Source organism: Dermacentor albipictus, chromosome 5 (assembly GCF_038994185.2).
Source record: "Dermacentor albipictus isolate Rhodes 1998 colony chromosome 5, USDA_Dalb.pri_finalv2, whole genome shotgun sequence".
In the NCBI taxonomy this organism is placed as follows: domain Eukaryota; kingdom Metazoa; phylum Arthropoda; class Arachnida; order Ixodida; family Ixodidae; genus Dermacentor; species Dermacentor albipictus.
In genome coordinates this window covers 92,911,477-92,931,893 of record NC_091825.1, presented here as the reverse complement: position 1 = coordinate 92,931,893, position 20,417 = coordinate 92,911,477, and the positions used below count along the sequence as shown (strand labels likewise).

General features: G+C 46.7%; 1 protein-coding gene and 1 long non-coding RNA gene across 2 annotated transcripts in view; both read left to right on the top strand.

Moving 5' to 3' along the window:
* LOC135897065 (sodium-coupled monocarboxylate transporter 1-like) overlaps positions 1 to 20,417 on the top strand; it is a 76,883-nt gene that overhangs the window by 9,563 nt on the left and 46,903 nt on the right. The window lies entirely within an intron of this gene.
* LOC139060544 (uncharacterized) lies at positions 7,461 to 14,506 on the top strand. Its single transcript, XR_011514908.1, has 3 exons — positions 7,461 to 7,632; positions 8,769 to 8,874; positions 14,360 to 14,506. It is a non-coding gene; the product is annotated as an uncharacterized lncRNA (long non-coding RNA).

The following is a 20,417-nucleotide window of genomic DNA, read 5'->3' as shown; positions in this document are numbered from 1 at the left end:
GTTATGTCCTTTAAAAGGTATCCCATCTTATCTTTTTCTAACATTCGAGGGTTTACAATCTTGCTCAATTTTAGAAATTCCTCGATGAAAGTGGTGCGTGTCTCTCCGGGGACCTGAGACCACTGAGCTAACGTTAGTTCCGCTCGTTTCTTCTTAGCATCCGAATCACAAAAACACTTCTTGATCTCCTCAACGAAACAGGCCTACTTAGGTAGTGCATCCGCATGGCTGGTATACTATATCATCGCCATGTCGGTCAAAAAAAAAAAGAATAACGTTCCTCAGTTGGGAGGCGTGTTCCAGTGATTGTGCTGGCTTACCCTCTCAATGTGTGAGCCACTCGTCGTTGTGTAATAAACGAGAAGAAAGGGTCTCGAATCCGGCAACCGTGATGCCTTCAGATAGCATGTGTGGGTTTGCTGACCGGTTGTCTTCACCCAAATAGATCACGTTCTTGTGACGTCTGCTGCAGAAAGGATGCTCCACATCCGCCGCCAAGGTTTGCGAGTGGTCACGCTGGCTAACACTCATAAATACCCAAGAAAGTAGATAAAAATGGTGCCGCGATTCCGCCACGATCGCTACATTCGTCTTATTGTGTCGAACCATTGACGAGTTGCGTAAGGAGCGCATGATTGCTCGCAAAGCCTTCACGACGCCCAACACACTATCGAGCTTGCCGCTATAGCCACCCGCCGTGCCGTTCAACATCCGCTGCTGACCAGAATGAAGGACTTTATCCGTGAAGCTAGCTTTCAGTACTACCTCTGACGCACGAACCTGCGCAGACTTTGGCTCCGAACCTTCAACACGTCATTCGGACCCAGTTGCTGCCACCTATGCCCCCACAACTACCCGTCACTGCGCCGCTTACCTATGCTTCCAATGCCAACCCAGGCCTCGCCAACTGCCGTGCATGCTGCGGCGCTCCCCTTTGCGAGGCCTTGGGCTCCGTTTTTAGGCCGCCCAGACGCGTGACGAACGCCGGACGATAGGCCCGTCTGCTTCGCCAGTGATGTCGCTGGACACGTCGCCCACCACTGTCGCCGTTGTCCACCTTCTCCAATTGACGTCGGGGGCAGGTCTGTTCCTTAATCGTCACGGACGGCACCGAAGTACACCCCTGATCATCAACCACCCTATGCCAACCACCGGTCACCATCCCAGCGACTACGCTCACTGTCATCCATGCACCACTTGCCTACTACAGAAGAGGGAAACTGATTGCTGCAGTTACGAAGGCCACAGCTGCATGCAAGTAGAACTACCCAAGGCCTGCATCTGTTTTGCCGCAAAAGTTTACCCACGTCGCTGTTGAAAGAACCACTGCACTAGCGTTTATCGACACAGGGGCGGTCGTTTCCGTTATCTGCGAGAACCTACGCTGCAAGATTAAAGAAGTGGCCATGTTGCTCCAGAAACTAATGTTTTGCACTGCTAGCTCACAGTATATTGCTTCTTCAGCTATGTGCACCGCACGTGTCGTTACTCAAAGTGAACTTTATGACAAACAGTTTTTCGTGCTGCCGTTATGGGCCCACGACATTATTCTCGGATGGGACTTCCTTTCGCGTCATCGCGTCATTATAGACCTTACTACACTGCAAACCTCTCTTTCAGTGGATCCTCTTCTCAATGCTCCTAAACTTATCGTTGCTACAGACACAGATATAGCCCAGAAAACGTCCAACCTCCTATCCCTGCCCTAATAGGCCACCTCAGATGGAAGTGTCCTGTTTGCCCCGTCAAAAGTACTTCGCCGCCGCGGCCTACGACTGCCATTTGCGGTACTTACCCGATGAATTGGGTGCTACAACCATATTCGTTTCCAACATGCTTACATTCTCGGTTACTTCACTTCATGGGGGATTTTTGGGGCACATACAAGATGTTGACCTCCTGCGCTCCTTAGCGTTTGCTGAGGGCCAACCCCATCTTTTAATGAATACAATGATATCACCTGTTCACAAACTTTCAGCTCCAGACAATTTCCATTCGTGTATTACCGCCGATCTATCTTCAACACATCGCAGCGAACTTCTGCTCCTTCTTTGAGACTCCCCCTCCTCCTTCGATTGCGCTCAACCATCTTTTGGTCATACAACGAACGTCGCACACCACAGCGACACTGGTTGGCATGCGCCCTTACTCCAACGACCATATGGAGTTTCAGTGGAAGAACAGCGTATTATCAATGGACAAGTGGACGGTATGCTTAAGCGTGGTGTCATTGAGCCGTACCACAGCACCTGGCCGTCTCCTGTTGTACTTGTGCGAAAAAGGATAGGTCTATCAGATTCTGTGCCGACTACAGCCTCAACAAGAGAACTCGGAGGAACATATACCCGTTGCCGCTCATGGATGATGCTCTCGATTGTTTACAAGGGGCAGAATATTTCTTGTCTTTGGATTTGCGCTCGGGTTATTGGCAAGTTCCAATTGCCAGACCTGACCAACAGTAGACGGCTTTCGTCACCCCTGACGAACTGCATGACTTTAACATCATGCCGTTCGGATTGTGCAATGCCCCAGCTACTTTCGAACGGATGATGGATGGCATCCTTCGTGGCTACAAATCTCTGTACCTGTCTCTCCTACCTTGACGACATCGTCGTTCTTTCTCGAGATTTTCCAACTCGTATGTCTTCGTGCCTTTCTCACGTGCCTCGCCTCTGCTGGCCTTCAACTTAGCATGAAGTGCCATTTTGCTGCGCGCCAGCTCACGATACTAGGTCACGTCATCTGCAAGGAGAGCGTTCTACCGGAACCTGCGAAGCTCCGTGCCGTCGCCGAATTTCCTAAGCCCAATTCCATGAAAACGCTTCGGAATTTCATTCGGCTTTGCTCATACCATCGTCGATTTGTGCGCGACTTTGCTTCCGTCATAGCGACTCTTACCCACCTTCTGACAGCATCCAACGGCCTTTATACTTGGTAACGAGCGTGCGACGAACCTTTTCTGACACTACAGTGCTTATAACGTGGTCACAAATCCTTCGTCACTTTGAACCTATTGTGCCTACGGAGGTACATACTGACACCAGTGGTGTTGGCCTTAGTGCAGTATTGGCTCAAAGAAAGCCAGGATACTAAGAATACGTCGTTGTTTACGCGAGTCGAACCTTCATGAAAGCCGAGTGTAATTATTCCATCACTGAGAAAGAGTGTCTAGCCATAATTTGGGCTTTGGCTAAATTTCGTCCGTACCTTTATGGCCGCCCTTTCGAAGTCGTCACACATCGTCAAGCTCTGAGCTGGCTCTCGTCGCTGAAAGATCCCTCGGGAAACCTCTGTCGTTGGGCGCTTCGCCTACAAGAATACGACATTCGTGTTGTGTACTGATCCGGTTGCAAGCACTCGGACGCCGACGCGGTATCCCGCTCACCGCTAGCGTATGGCACGGTTACTCCGTCAACTTCTTCGGCTTCCTTGTCGTTCATTGAGTTCACAGACATGTCGTCGGAGCAATTACAGGATGCGCGGATTTGTCAACTCCTTTACTTTTTAACTGATGCATGAGCTTATCCTGCCTCAGGAACCCTCCCTCACCAAGCCGCCCATTTCGCTTTTCGAAAAGATCTACTCTATCGGCGGAATTACGCGTCTGATGGCCCGCCACACGCGCACGGAAATCTTCGCTGCTTTTCACACCGATCAACAAAGTGTTCACGCCGAGGTTCTCAAGACCTATGGCCGCCTGCGTAAGCAATACTACTGGCGCTGGACATTTACTACTGGACATTTGTGTGCAAGTACACACGTGTTCCACTGACAGCCTGTAAGCGGCGCAAGGCTCCATCTCAACGCCCGGCCGGTACACTTCAGCCTCTTCCTTGCCCGACCCGTCGATTTGACCTCGTCGGTATCGACTTATATGACCCGCTTTCCTCGACCACCTCTGGGAATAGGCGGGTAAGTGCAGGCATGAACCACCTCAAGCGTTACGCCGAGACTGCAGCTTTGCCCACAGCCACAACGAGAGACGCTGCGTTTTAAAGCGAAAGCTTTACTGTCCCCGAACTTGCGGTTTCGCCGTGGCAGTACTCCGAGGAGGCACATGACTTCACAACGCGCGCCTCGCCGAGGATATATTTCTCTCTCTCTCGCTCGCCAGTCACTACTGCGCATGCATCATTAGTAGCACCGAGCCACAGGTGTTCCGCCGCTACGCAGCACTGCGCCTTTCCACGGCCGCCGTTTGGTATGACGTCACGGCGCGTTCCTCGTCGTTGCACTCGCCTGCTCTCGCTTCGCCAGCTGCGCCGCATGCCTGATAACATGTAGGAAGATTGAAAAGGAGAGCTCGCGTCCACCGCAACCACAGTTGAGGCGGCAGTATGCACGGCGACAATTCTGACAAGCAAGACGCCTAGATTCGACATCGGAACGAGATGACGAGGAAACGAATTGTCCAGGAAACAGACGAACAGCGCACGAACGACTGGCTAAACGCGGCAACATAGCTAGACAACCAGACTAACCTGGACTTGCTATCCGGATTAACCAAGGCTAACCATAGCCTTAGCTTTCACTACGTATATCCTGGCATGGCCGAGCTAAGCCACAGCCATTTTTTTTCATCTTACGCAACTTCGTCCTGCACCACGGTGCTCCCCGTGAACTTTTGAGCAACAGAGGGCGTGCTTTCCTCTTTGATGCTGCTCAAGTCTTTCTCGTTCAGTGCATAATCGCTCATCGCATGACTACTGCATAACATCCGCAAATGAGTGGTGCTAACTGAGCGATTTAATCACACTATCGGTGATGTGCTACACTGTAAACAAAAGTTAGCCGACATTGGGGTTTTTGCGGCTCATGAGCTTTGAAGACTACCTTGCACCAGAAAATTACTCTGGCATACGGCAGTAAAATGCGTTACATTACATCGTTTTACTACCATCTCTGAGAAACGTAGTAAAAGGATGTCATGAGCCCGCTTTACGACGTACGGAGTTTTAGATCACGTGACCAAAAACCATCTATTGAGAGTTTAAAACCACGTGATCTGGAACCAACCTGAAGATCACGTGATCAAATACTACCACTTTACTCCCCAAGGTTGCAAGCTCCGCCCAATCCAGTTAAGCCTACGCTCGGCGACAGGCACGGCCGCGGCAGGAATGGCAAAGATCGATGCCGTGGCGGTGCATCCACCAGCGGAACGGCAGAACGTTGGAAACTTGGAACGTATGTACTACATACGTCGCGTGAGAGGTGTCTCAAGTGGACGCGGCTTCCCGCCGGCGCGCCGTCCGTTGCACGACCGACGAGCCAATCGACTGCATTGCGTCAGTGCGAACTCATCGAAAAATAATGTTCCGATTCCGCTCTGCACGGCGAGCCGGCGTGGCCATGCTCGTATTCAGCGACAAAAATCGCCTCAAGAATCGTTCCTGGACCGATCCTCTCTACGGCAGGTAAATATCTTGCCGTTCGCGAGGGATACCGCCATCGGCCGGCAGCCTACAAACGGCGAGTTGTCGCGTCTGCTGCTCCGGCCGGAAGCAAGCGTGTCGGTCAAAGTTCATTGCCAAGCACAAGCCCACTTTTTCATGCTTCTACGAGCGAGAAAACGACTGTCTCTTGTCCACTTTGAAGCTGTGAACGGAATCGTCATGACCCACTGTAGCACAAAATAAACAAAACGTTGGTTAGTTGTAGTGACAGTCAATGGAAAGCCTCACGCACTAGAAATAGATGCGATCATGTCGAGCGGTCTCGCCAATTCAAGGTGAGGGCACATAATCTCGTAAACACCACAGCTAGCGCTGTAGGAAGCGTGTATACGAGCGGTGATCATGAATTTGTGCTCAGTAGGCGTCAAAGAAGCCCGTAGGCCATCCACCATTGCAAGCACACGGAGCTGCACAGACGGCGCGCTGATGGGCTCGTGTTCGCCAACTAAAGCGGGAGACACACGGTCCGATTCGGTGTCCGATCCGGCGGCCGACGCGCCTGAACGGCAGCCGGAATCGAGGTGTTTTGCCGTGCGCATGCCGAAGCGCCGGATCGGACGTCCGGCGTGCGACAAACCGGGCAAATTTTCATCGTCCGATGTGTCCGACAACCGCACTCTCCGCACCGTCGTTTGGCCGCAGCTAATGTGACGTTCTCTGACGTTCCCTCCACGGAGGCGGCGCTGGCAGGCCGGTTTCTCGCCGTCTTTTTTTCCCCCCTTGCCTGCTGCAGTTTATTGCCGACACGAAATAGTTACCAGTTCAATAAAGTTATCTCAAATATGTGTTTATATTGCAAAACAGCGCCTAGTACACTAGCACTAAGCTACCGTCGAAATAGGGAGCCGCGACGCGAGGGCCTTTCCTCGGACAAACAGCACACACCGATCTCTATGCACCGACCGTCCGAGCGAGGCTGCTCGCTTCGCTTGCACGTTTGCCCTTCGCAACGACTGCGTCGAGTAAACCAATTGTATTTGATTACGGGCTACCTAAGTGCACAGCGTTAACTGTTTTGGCAAAGTAAGCCCTCTTCATCGAGCTCGGGCTGAATCAAGCGCCGTCGGCCGCAGCGTCCGCCTAGCTATGCCTGCCGGCCGTATCGCTGACTGTTACCGGAGCCGTCAGTGGACAACGCGCCGTCGTGAAGTGTTCTGTCACTTGCAGGGGCATAATTTTATTGACAGTGTTCACGTAAAGCGAAGCAGTGTTGTGCCGAGTTTTTATATTGCGTTTCTCGACGTGAATCTGAACTCAAGCTGGGGGGGGCGGCTGGATCTGGGCGGAGCTTACGCGCCGCTCGACCGTTCCGATACACGCACGTTGGATCGGACGCCGAATCGTACCGTGTGTCCCCTGCTTAAAGCTCGCTCATGGTTCGGCGTTAGTCCCTGTATATTCTTTATAAATAAGGAAGCCTACCTGGGCACTGTAAACCCAACAATTGGGGCCTAAATGCCTGCCCTCCTCCCAGCTACAGTTTCGTTTGAGCGACAAAGTCTGATTTCGAAGGCCGTGCTTTTGCAAACTGCATGCGACTGAAGCGGTTGCGAATCTTGAAGGCGACATCCGCTTCGTTTTTTTTATATATATAGTACATTTTCCTAAACTTCGTACAAAAAAGTGCATATTTATACAAAGTTAACACTTTTGGACTCAAGAAATTTGTTAAAGTGTCCCTACCGATTGTTGTTAGGAAAAAACACGTAATTTTCTCATTTACGACACATTTTTCTAAAAACCGCAGAGTGGCGCCACTGCAGTATTTGTTTGGTCGACATACCACGTTGGTTGTCGTAAAGTGCGGTATTTGAGTTATATTTTAGGAGAGCCTAGACAAAATGTGCTCCTTGTCATGTGCAGTAACCATCGCAAACCCTCCGGACTCGTGTAACGCCGTTAGTTCGCCGTGTGTTTCGTGCGATCTACCAGTGTCGACAGTGAGTGTCTTACTACAGCGCCCGTCCGAGCTGCCTTTGTTCTGGCGAGCTGCCTGCCCGCGCTCCCGTGAAAAGTCTGGTACTGGAGCTTCGAATCGTAGTGTATGGAAGGCTGTTGAAGGTTGTGCTTTTGTGGAGCTGGAGTTCATCGGAAGTTCTACAGTGCTTGCGCCGGAAAGACGTCGGTGCCTCGGTACCTTTGAGACGAAGGAGCGTTGGCCAAGTCTTTTTGAAAGGTAAGCAAGTTTGGCCCTTGCGCGCATTCTTGAACTTATGATTTACGTAATGAACGTTGTGTAACAAGCTAGAGCAAAGCGCTTTCTGATCGTAGGTTGGCCGTCTTGCTGTGCACATTTAGCAAGCAATTTCACGAAGGCTTCTTCTGATGTTACAGTAAGCGTGCTTGCATTCTGCTGTAAAATATATGCTACCCGCCTTGATTGCTATGCCTGAATGGGCACACAATTATGAAAACACTGAAAGTTGCTGTTCGTTCGGTAGTTTTCTGGCAAGAAGTTATTCGTTATATATGCATTCCCGCAAGTACAGTACATGTGTAATGTATCCGTCGATGTATCATGGGCTTCGCGCGTTGGCACACGATTCCTATGTTTGACGCTTAAGCGGATAGAAGCTTGTATGAAGATTTTTGTATGTATACAGTTTGGTTTGGAGGACCACGTCGCGAGAACCTGTGTATTGTTTATGTTCTTGAGTGTCTTCGCGTATTTGTCTTCTATGTTGCAAACCCGACATAGGCCGATAGTACAGTAACGAAGTTTATTTTTAATCGAGACATTTCAGACACCGCCCTTTAAGAAAGACATAGACCAACCAATTCTTACGAACGGGATGCCAGCTCTTGCAATCGTAGGTTATACGGCAGTGCGTAATAAAGTAAGGACTGCGATTTTGTAGCGATACTTACCCCTCGATTCTATACCACTCTTGTCGCCCACCGCAAACGGCCGGCTGTTCCAGTACGTAGCACGGGCCGGGGCGGCGGTCAGACCACTTACGAATAACGAAAAGGAATAGCATCGCTACAAAATCGTGATCTAGCTTTCAGAATGCTTTTCATGTGCTCAATATTTTTGTTTAATCCAATGCGCCACGTTTTACTGCTTATATGAGTTTTGTTTTTGATTGTCCTGGTAGCCTGTTGTTGCTGATTTCGTTCCTCCCTGAAACTTCTCTTGTTACAAAATATCAGTGTAACCTCCTTAGATATAACAAAGAGACATTTGTGCAACCAGGCGCAAATTCATGCAGCTGGCTGTGTGAGGTTCTCCTTGCAATTCCACATGGCACTGGTAAATCACAAATTCCCAGGTTCACAGCACAATAAATTAAACATTTCTTACTTTTGAAGGCTATGCGGATTCTGGAGGCATCCCTACATCGAGCAGGAACCTGCTGCACTGCTGGAAGCTGGACAGCACGACAATAAAGCACGTGATCTGCGTGCTTTCTCAAAGGTGCGTACAAAACTGGCGCTGCCTTTCGAGTTGTAGGATACATTTGTGTTATATGCAATCATTTTACTGTATTGCCATTTTCAGGATTTCTAGTGGCTGATCACGAATTTTATGTTTTGGTGGAGTGCCCTCAGTTTAATGAATTTACCTAAAGTAGCCTCCTCTGAGTTAAATATAATTGGGCGCTTGAGTAATTATGCCTTATATACTCCATATAGACTATATTAATCTAGCCAAAATGCCTTTTTAAGAACCATGAATTCAGGTTTCGTGCCTTGAATAATGTGCTCTAGAGTGTCTAGAAAAATGCGTTGTACCACCTAAAGACATAGTTTATGCAAAAGTGCCTTAAGCAATGCTTTCGCACAAAAGTTGTATCATCAAGAGTTTCAGAGAAGCCTGTGTGGTCGGTATGAAACATGACAAAGACAGACATAGACCAACCAAATACAACATTAAAAGCAATACATTTTGGCTTCCATATGGAAGCCTTGTTCACAATAAGGCTAAAAAAGTGGAAGTGCATATTTAATTAAGTAAGTTTTAGCATAAGATGGGCGTGGGCTCCTTGGTTTCAGATAAACGTGTGTCCTGTTGATTGCATCTCCAGGGAATCCGGGTACAGGCATGGCTTCCAATTTCTTTCCTGGCCGATTATGCTAGACACTATCCAGTCACTATTGTGTTTAGTCATTGCGGCATGCTCTGCCAAAGCATTTGATGCCACTCTTTTCTCATTCACATCGTTCTGATGTTGGCGTAGCCATTGCTTAAAGTTGCCCATTGCTCTAATGTAGATAGTATTCATATACACATGTTATGTTTCAAAGGTCAGAATTCATGTCAGTAAAATTTTTGATACGGTTTGTTACTGGGATGGCTACCTCGTTGGTTTAACATGGCTTGTCACTGGGATTGCTCTCTTGTTTGTTTAGCTTCTTGTCGGGTTCATATGGATTTAATTTTGTGCACAATGAGATGTTACACACACACACCTTGCATATACATGAAAAAAAGGTTTACAACAGAGATAACATATATGCATGGGCATATATATGTGTCAATAAAATACTCGAGCCTCATTTCTGCCTACAGAAAAAGAAGTTATTTCTCCTCGAGGGCATGACTGCTTGCAATAATGAACCTCCAAGAAAAGGTTCTCTCTAATCCGTATTTTTGATATCTAAATGCTTATGTGGCATGTACAAACTGCTTGCATCAATTTCTCATTGGGATGAGTGGTCTAAATTTTAAATTTGAGTAATAATTGCAATAAATAACTCATTTCACCTGTCTTCTAATGACTCTAAAATTCTATGCTACTACCTTGCCAAACCTTTTATGAAATTAGTTTGATGAGGCCCAATATACAGGGCTTTCTAAATTGAAGGTATCAGTACTTATTAAAGACTGTGCTAACTAAGAAAATGCTGCTTGTGTATGTGGTTTATTCATTTCTTAGACAAAAGCTTTACACCCAAGTGCAGTCAGTAAATCGAAAACAATTGCGTCTTGTTCAATAGTTCTCGAGCACTTGTGCGTCACTATAGTCGGATACAAATTTAGAAAAAAGGGGAGGCCCCGCCCAGATGAATGAAGCGCGACGTCCGATTGCCTCCGCGACTAAAATAATCCCGCTCAAAAAATCGTGCTTAGGAAACGCACAATTCTCAGTATAAATAAAGACTTTGATGACTGGTTTAGTAGAGCTCTCATGTGCTACAGCACATGCCGGATTGCGACAGAAAAATAACCCCGTGCCTTCCACAACGCTGCCCGTCGTCTGCTCTTTAGCTTCATTGCAAGCGGCAAAAGTAGAAAGAGCAACTCTGCATGGCATTTGTGCTTGTTTACATGTACACGGCACATTTACTACTCTTGTTCCGAGCTTCAAATGAATCAGTTGCTACTGAACAAGTACTTATATAAAACAATGCATTTATCGCAACCATTACAAACCCAAGATGCTCAGTGTCAGCGAAAGCACCGTGTTAAAGGTGAGGAGGGAGGTCAAAGCTTCGCATATTTCGGGTGGCAAACTATCGACGCCCTCGCGAAAACGCCCACAAAATGTGGAGAAAAGAAGCAGCAGCACGAAGTAGGACACGTGTGCGCTGAGCTCGTGTGCACGATTTCTTTCACCACAACGAGATACCGACGATCGAGAAGATCACTAACGAGTTCTCGAAGCATATATTGTGTTATGTTTGTGCCCTGGGATTTGCCTGACGGAAGGCCAGTGCTATGGTTTGTCGACTGTGGAGGCAGCATTGATCCCCGCATGGTGCCTGCCTGCTTCGGACACGACTACATGCACGGCTCGAGTTTCCTCGCGGCTGCACGGCGTCCACGACGGAAGCAGCCACCGGATCACGGACTGCTATTCGGCCCCTCCCCGTCCCGGCAGCAACGCACACCCCCCCCCCATCGTTTGTCCGGCGGCGCCCGCACCACAAACGACTCCCGCTGTGTTTGGGACAGTTTCCAAAGGAGGGCTGTGTTTCGACCCAGTGCCTTGCAGTTGGTTCCCTTTGTCCTATGCGGGCCATAAAACTTGCCCGGCGCACCATTCTGACCGACCGCCAAATCGTCCTGACGCCGCAGCACGGTTCAAGGAAGCGCCGGCCACCGAGAGCGGCGTTAGGACCCCGGAGGCTGCCCAGACCCTCTCTCTCGCGACCTTGTTTCGTCTTTGGGGACTGTCTGGAAGATCTTTGGGCTGAGGGGTGTTATTTAAGCAGCTTGCAGCTGCTCTGTTGGTCTCTGTCCTGATAACGACGACAACATGTAAACATTGTATAAAGAATTATTCGCAGAGAAAACTCTCCTCGTCTCTGACTCTGCGTGAAGCGAGGTCCAGACCTCCTGCCAGCCACACATACCTCGGCAAACGCAACAATGGATATCCCATCACTGAAGCGGTGTACTGTGTGTCAAGCACAGCAGCCAAGCATTCTCCCGTGACCTCTCAAATAAATAAGCGGTTCACTTGATGACATATTCCTTCTAATGGAAGCCCAATTCTGAAAAAGCAACGTCCTGCACAGATGATGCTCAATATAAGCGTTGGCATGGAAACGTGCTGAAATGCCGGAAAATCTGAATGCAAATGCAGTTATTAACTCTGAATAACTATGTGGGGCCCGAAATGCTCATTCGGGCAGCCACTGTCCAGCTTCACGCGAAAAAGCAGTAGTCAACGTGAATGAAATTGACAGCCACTCTTAGCAGCTTGCACGCCAAAGCACATTGTGCTTTGCGTGCAGTTGTGCTGCCCCTACTGTTTTTTCCAGCCCGTTGAGATGAATAATGGCAATGTCAGATAGGCCCAAAATACTCTATTGGGCAGCCACCTATGAGCATGACGGGCCCTGTGATGAAATAACAGTCATCAGGGCACGCTTCAAAGGCACCTTTAGCAGCCTGCACGTCAAATCACAGTCATACCGCAGCCATTGTTGTATTTGTTTATCTGACCGGGCTAGTAACACCAATGTAAGCACAATTATTCACCCTGAATAGCTCTGCTAGCATTGTGCTAAAAAATGCTGAGTGAAGTTGAATGTGTTTTATTGAGGCAATTATTTAATTTACAAGCCATTGGCATGTCAATCAACGGCCAGGTTCAGACAATGTCATTTGTGAAGTAATAAATGGTGAAAGTTGCAAAAGCTCTCAGTGCACTGCTTTGCTGGGCTCCATTCACAGAAGAATGTCTTTGCAACGGCGAAAGCGTCAGACAGAAATCACACCCCACTGCACATTGTTATTCGTGCTGAAAATTTTCGCCATCATATGGGATAGGCAGCGAAACTGTTTGTTTACTAAGACTGAATGCATGAAAAATGCAACAGCATAGCAACGTGTTTCGCAATATGCAGCCTTTCATGTGCACTTCTGGCTAGCTGCCACATGCACTGGCACATAAACATGAACAGAGGTAAGAGGCAAAGTTACTGTGCAACCCACATGACGCTTTTAAGAAAATGTATCTCTCAACCTTTCTGTTTTGATAGGCGATCAAAATTTGTTTTGAGCAAGTTGGTTAATCACATTGCAGCAACAACACAAGAAACAAGGACAGAAAACGCAAGTAGGCAGATTGGAAGACGAGGTAGACCAGTGAGAAAGGTTTTAATGAGATGAAAGAGGCCAGCCCTGCAGTGTACAGGAGTTAGTGCTTTGAATGAGATTGGCTAATGAAAATGTGTAAGGACTTTGCTGAAAGAAAACTATCAAAAACAAGTGCTAATATAAAATAAAAGGACAAATATGAGTAAGTGCAAACACGCATGGAAGCAGGAACGCTGGCAACACAACTTATGCGTGACTGGACCACAGCACACATTCTACAGCTTGCGTGCGCGGTGAGCACTGGTGGAAAGAAATCAATCGACAGTGCTATACACAACGCTCGAACACCGCCGTTAGACGCTCGGCTATCTCACTGTTGACAACGATCACTCACGCTAAGTTGACGGCGACAAATCTTTGCATTGGAGGCTTCTTTGTCAAATATTTTCTGTTGAGACGCTCGTAGGTTTGTTTCACGCGCGCACGCTTTTCTAATTTCTCCTCAGAATGGTTTTGCTCCATCACTTTACCCCGTCCGACGAAAAATGCAGCGACACGGTACACGAACTCACCCGCCGCTGACAGCAGGCACCAGGCTTTGGCAAACTTTTCTTGTCCTAACTTCACTCAGGAGCGAAATAAAAAAGACATGAAACAAAGAGGCAGGATGTGTGTTTGCAGCAGTCACCGAGGCATCCTGTTTTCAGGCAAAGCGTAGCGCAGCATCAGCGATGCTCGCTGCAATGTTTATTCGCCGAATCACGGCTTAGAATAAACGCACGCGGCACAGATGCCGCATTGTAAGCTCGCAGTAATATTTCCGGCATGATAGACAATGACAAACCGTTTGGGAATTCGCTGTGACGAGGCATTGACACGCACAGCTGACGCGACTTGGCCCAGTTCGAAGCCCGGGCGGCCATCTTCTCCGACGGTGAGCCACCGGCCGTCCGGCGCATGACGTCAGTCCAGAGTGCGCACCCATTAGTGGATGCTCGTGTGCATCTGCCTCGGAGGAGTAAACGCCCCTGTTTTTCTAAAGTTGTATCTGACTATAATCGAGCACAGCTTGACCCTTGGCCTAATACTAAATCAGGCTTGAAGCTTTCAATGTGTGCTAATCGCTAGAACAGCACCAGATTTCATTCTGTGCCAAGGGGTGGAACGCATTTGCTTAGAGTTAGGCAGATGAATGTCTTTTTTTCGCATTGAAGTTCCCAATACTTTCTAGTCTTAGGTGAAAGTACACAGCTCAGCACAACGCATGTATGGTATACGTAATAGTACTTTGTTCTTTAAACCGTATCAACAAGAAGCAGCTACTTCCGTTTTCAAACCTTACCTTATTTCCTAACCTTTCCTTGATCAAAAGTGTAGAAAATTAATCTGTGCTTGTTCTGTTGTTTCACAGGTAGACATCGGCGACGGTGTATATGTTGAAAAGGGCCTGCTGAAGAGGCTGCGCCTGGATGCTAACAACTCGTGCTTTCAGTTCGCGGGGGGCCTCCTTAAGGCTCCTTTTACAAAAGTAGAGGTTGAAGGGAGGCGCTACACATGGATGCGCAGCAATTGTTTGTGACAGCGTCACTGCTGGCAGGCCTGGCCTGCCTTTTCGCTTCGTTCTGGGTCTTCCACGTTATTGGGTCTTCCACGTTATCTACTCGAAAAAGGCCCACAGGATTTTGACATTTATTGAGCACTGCTTTCTTGATTTTTACTACACAAAGCCGCAGGTGAAAGCATTGGATTTACTCAATTTTTACAAGACAAAACTATTGCTAGGCAAAAAAAATTTTAGATGCATATCCTCAAGAAAGTTTTTGTAAAAATTATTTTGCCTGACGAAAGCACTCGTGGGTTCTGTGGCTGGCAGGTTGCCCAAGGCATGTAGCACAGTGCTTGCTTTAAAGGGACACGAAAGAGAAAATTTATTTGAGCTTTATTAAATCATTCTTCTACCGCACTGAAAAAACAACTCCCACCATGAGAATTGGCTTGATAAGCCAGATAACTTGCAAAAATGAAAACTGGTGTCGCCACCACCACCTTATAGTTCCTGCACCAGCTCGCTGTGATATGGAATTTGACGGTGTCTGGTCGGGTCTAGCTAATGTTCTACTGGCCAATATTGATGAATTCTGTTGTAAAGGTGTCAAAGAATATACTTAGTTGAAGTATGACTCCACACTGATGTGCGAGCACTGCATAAAACTTGAAAAATGAAAGTTATATCTTCATTTTCTCATGTATTAATCCGCTTATTGCCACAATGTTCATGAATACAGTTCTGAAAGATTGTTTTATCAGTCTAAAATGATTTACTGTTTCTCTTTAGTATCTCTGTAATGGACCTTCAGCAACAAAATGTGTGTTAGTATGCCACAGGTATTCTCAGCAGAGGCAAAAGCACCAGCAGCATGCTGAATGATTCTGTACCAACTGATAACTTGAAGGATGTCCTGTGCCACTAGGGTTAGGCCAACGTGGCTCTGTGTTAATCACCACAAGTGTATTATGTAAAACTTAATGGCCCAGAAATTGGTAATTCAGGGGGGAGTTGAATTAGCTATTTTTATTTCTTTTTTTTTCTTTATGATGGACTTCTCACATTCACTTTAAAGTAACTGTGGAGAATAAGGTGGTTTGGTATTCAGACATGCCTTCTGTGTGTAAACAGTGTTAGATGAGCAATACAAAGATACACTTCAGATGCTGACTAGCAAAATGAATGGGTTTGAGGGCAGCTACAAGTATACATCCTTGTAGTCGTACCTGTAGCACTATGTTCAATTTGTCACACAAGCATATGGCATCCGTCACAACTGCATGCCTAGAAACAGACAAGGGCAACACACTCAATTCCCTTTTGGTCTATCTAAGAAGCACTACAATTTTTAGGCAACGAAATTGAAATCTGGCTTGTACCCATAAGTACTGCAATACAGTTGTGCAACATGTTCCTCTTGTGTGGAAAAAGGGCTGCATATGTTTTCTTTGAGCACAAGGGGGAGTGGTATCAGTTAGAGCCCCTCCATCCACGCGCCACTGCCGCTTTCTTAAGTAGCGACAACCTTTGTTGTGCGCCGCCTTTTCTCCTCACACCAAATCCTGTTCCAGCATTTCTGTTTTAAAAGTTTCCGGTTCCGGCGTTACCGCTTCCTGGAGTTGTGCTGCGGAAATTTCCGCTTTGACTGCCGATGGTCAGACGCCCACGCGTGCTTAGCAGAGCTGTGGGAGTCGCCATGAGAAGAATGCAAAGGCGACAAGCTGTTATATTCCGCTGAAGTAGTAATTCGTGGTCGCTGTTTTCTAAATGCACGAAAAACGGCAGTGGTCTCCAAGCGCCAGGCACTACATTCGACTGTACGTTGTCTCTCGTGGCACAACCCGTCACAGGTTGACGTGAAACAGCGAACACGATCAGATCACTGATTACAATAGGCGGTGGTACTTGGATGGAATCGCATTCACAGTTTAAACCGCAGCTGGTGCAATTAAAGCCTCTCCATCGACGCGAAAGTAAACAACGTTAAGAAAAACATAGCGTTACTTCCACTCGGAACAGGAAGCTGCAGCTACTGAAGTTCCGCTTGACACCGGAAGCTAAGGGGGTGAGTGGCAGAGGAGCGTGGAGGAAGAGGGTAGGTTGGCGGTACTTAACCTGGTCGGCGGAAACGTGTATGGAGGGGCTTTAGTATCAGTTAATGGCTGTTTTCCATATATGTTTTGTCGTGTGTATTAGCAATCACCACTTGCCTTATCTGAGTGAGGTCATTTTTTAGAAAGTTTGAAAGTTTATAGAACATGTTGCTCATGGTTGTTGCAGTTTTCTTCCTAACTATCCATTAATTGCACTGTGCACCCATGTCTTGGGCAACTAGCTGTTTGAAGGTCAGTATGCTATCGATGGGTCTAATGATAATCTCTAGTGCCCCTCATTTGCTTGTTGCAATACTGAAGAGTTAGATTTTGTATATTGTGTCACTTGTTTATTTTCACTGTACTTTAGTTTCATTACATCTTGAATGTGTTGTGATAGTTTTTCTTTTGCAATGAAAGATATGGTGGACAGTTGCCGACACTAATGTGATAGTATGAATGCTTGCTGTATTTATCACGATTGTTTCATTTCGCTGGGGCACTAATGGTCATTAGCAGCAGATGCTAGCTGCCCTTAAGTGCAATGTTTTTATGTTGCATAGTATTGTTCATGATCCATTTAATGCACTGCACGCGCATGTTGTGGACAACTTCCTGTTTGAAGAAATTGTCTGCATATTCAGTGGGTCTAATGTGAACATCTCTACTACTGACTTAGCTTCACTACATCTTGAATGTGTTGTGATAGTTTTTATTTTGCCGTGACAGATGTGGTGGGCAGTTGCCGGCACTAATGTGATAGTACGAATGCTTGCTGTATTTACCACATGGTTGTTTCATTTCGTCTGAGGCACTAGTGGCCGTTAGCAGCAGATGTCATTTGGCCTTATGTGCAATATTTTTATGTTGCATAGTTTCGTCCATAATCATCCATTGAATGCACTGCAGACCCATGTTCTGGACAACTGCCTGTTTGAAGGAATGATCTGCATATTCAGTGTGTCTAATGTGAACATCTCTAGTACTGCCTGTGTATTTGTGAGTTAGATTTTGTATTGTGTGTCATTTTGTTTTCACAGTGCTTTAGTTTCACTACATCGTGAATGCGTTGATAGTTTTCCTTTTGCAGTGAGAGATATGGTGGTCAGTGGCCGGCACTAATGTGATAGTACGAATGCTTGCTGTATTTACCACATGGTTGTTTCATTTTGTCTGGTGCAGTAATGGCCATTAGCAGCAGATGCCATTTGGCCTTAAGTGCAATATTTTTATGTTGCATAGTTATGTTCATACTAATCCATTGAATGCACTGCACACCCATGTTCTGGACAACTGCCTGTTCGAAGGAATGACCTGCATATTCAGTGGGTTTAATGTGAACGACTCTAGTACTGACTGTATATTTATCAGTTAGATTTTATATTGTATGTTGCTTGTTTTCACTGTACTTTAGTGGGATTGCACATTGAATGTGTTGTGATGTTTTTATTTTGCTATGAGAGATCTAATGGGCAGTTACCAGCCCCCAGTCTGTGTGTTAGTACAAATATTAATTATGCTTATCACAGCATTTTATAAGGCTATAGTTTTGTGATGATTAACTCATGCCTGACTTTTTTATGAGAAACATGTCAGAACTAATAAACAATCACTCATGCTTGGGATCCATGAAATCATCTTTGTAATCTTTCAATTGTCTTCGAAATATTTCCACATCAGGCCCAAGAAACTCCAGAACGGGCTTGAAAAATTACTCTCGGAAAGAACCGAGAAAGCCTGATAAACGAGGTAAAAAAAATACTCCGAGATCAGCTCCAACAAACCACAGAATGGGCTTGAAAAATTACTCTCAGGTAGAGCTACGAAACCTTGATAACGAGGTAAGAAAATACCCCGACATCAGTACCAACAAACTCGAGAATAGGCCTAAAAGTTACTCCCAGGAATAGCCTAGAAAACTGGATGAATGAGGTAAAAAAATACTCCCACATCAGACCCAAGAAACTCGCGAATGGGCTTGAAAAATAACTCTCAGGAATAGCCGCTAGAACTTCGTGATGGCAGTAAAAAATATAGTACCACTATCGTCCCTAAAAACCTTCCCACAGATTAAAAAATTACTCTCGTTTCTACATACAAAAACCTTGGTCAGCATGGTAGTAAATTTTTACCTCGACTGGTACGTAGTAAAAAAAACCCAGAAAGGGGAATGCGATACAGGACGAGCGGTTTACTCCCGTTTCGCGTTATTTTTGTTTAGTGTGTAGCAATGTATACCCTATTGGACTAGACCAATTGGGACACCGTCCTTCCATTTGTCACATTTGCGTACAACAATGCTATGCACGTGACCACAGGATTTTCGTCGTTCTTTTTCCTGTACGGACGCAAGCCATTATGCACGCTGGTCACTATGCTTCCCTACAAACCTGACTCATCTGAATACACTACAATTTCTCATTTTGCCAGGTTCGCCGAAGATTGTCAGCAATTGGCCTTTTTATTGACGATTGAGGACCAAGGTCACCAGCTGCTAATGCACGACACCGACCGACCTCTCGTGACTTTCACGACCGGAGCCCTGGTTTGACTTTGGATTCCACTGAGTACTCATGGGCTCTCGTATCAATTACAGTCCCGATATCAAGGGCCCTACCGCATCCTCCCTCGGACATCTCCAGTAAATGATGAGGTTGAGCTTTTGACACCGTTCCAAGACATATGTCGTCATGATATATATATATATATATATATATATATATATATATATATATATATATATATATATATATATATATATATATATAGACGAAGTGCCTTCGTAGATAAAGGATGCTAAACGCAGGCGCCTGTTGAGTATGCCGCGTGCCAGTGCCTAGCGTTCTTGGTTGGTTTGTAAGATATTAATGACGGCAGTGGTACAGTGTACTAGAATGGGGGAGCAGGTCCAACGGACGCCTTGGCAATTAAGCCGCGGGTGATGCAAAAAAACGCTGAAGTTGCGGCGTTTGCCGTTGCCTTATACTGAAGCTCCAACTGTTCCGGCGGCAGCGCCCATTGCCTTAGGCGAGCTCATGGGTTGAGTAACTGTCATCTGCTCGACGTTGGCTGGACCCACCGTCGTTGTTGGTTTGTTTGCATAGTTTTCATCGCTCTTTCGCCATTTTATTGACTACAAGTGGGTGGTGAATGTAATCAGTTTCCACCACCAAGTGTCAGAACTAGATGCAGCAGAGACAAACGCATGTAAAGCTCCATGCAGATGCGGTATGGTGTCCGACGTGACAAGCGTCCGGCCGGCGCGTCGGGCCTCTCATTCAGGTGAAGGCGACAGTGTCACCACCAAATTTTCAATAAAAAAGCTATAGCGGGGAACCCGCGCTGGATCCACTTATCTGTTAGATCGATATTCTGTTATGGAAATATCTGTTATATCTCTGTATATTCAGAGAGATGGTGCCTGTGCAGTGTCATGCTTGGCGCAGGCTTTGAGCGACTTGGCTTGAAAGGACAGAAAACTTCTGGAAGTCTTGCGAGACACGAGTATCGTTAGAAGTTTCCGTTTCGTGGATGATTTCCTTGTGATTTTCAACAAAGCAGGCTGCGTTGACTAAGAGGTGGATTGCCTTTATGAGTTGATCGTATCGGTCACCTCTGACCTTGTCATCAGGAGAGAGGCCCCCGAAAAAAAAAAAAAGATGTCTCAATTTAGAGACTTCACCTAGCTAGCGATAACGTGTGCTGGGCTTATGCCCTCCCCACCGTTCTCAGAAGGGTCTTCTATTTTTTTCATCTGCACATTCAAAGACAGTGAAGCAAAGAGTGGTAACGGCTCTTCTTAGGAACGCATTAAAAGGGTCATGTGCGCA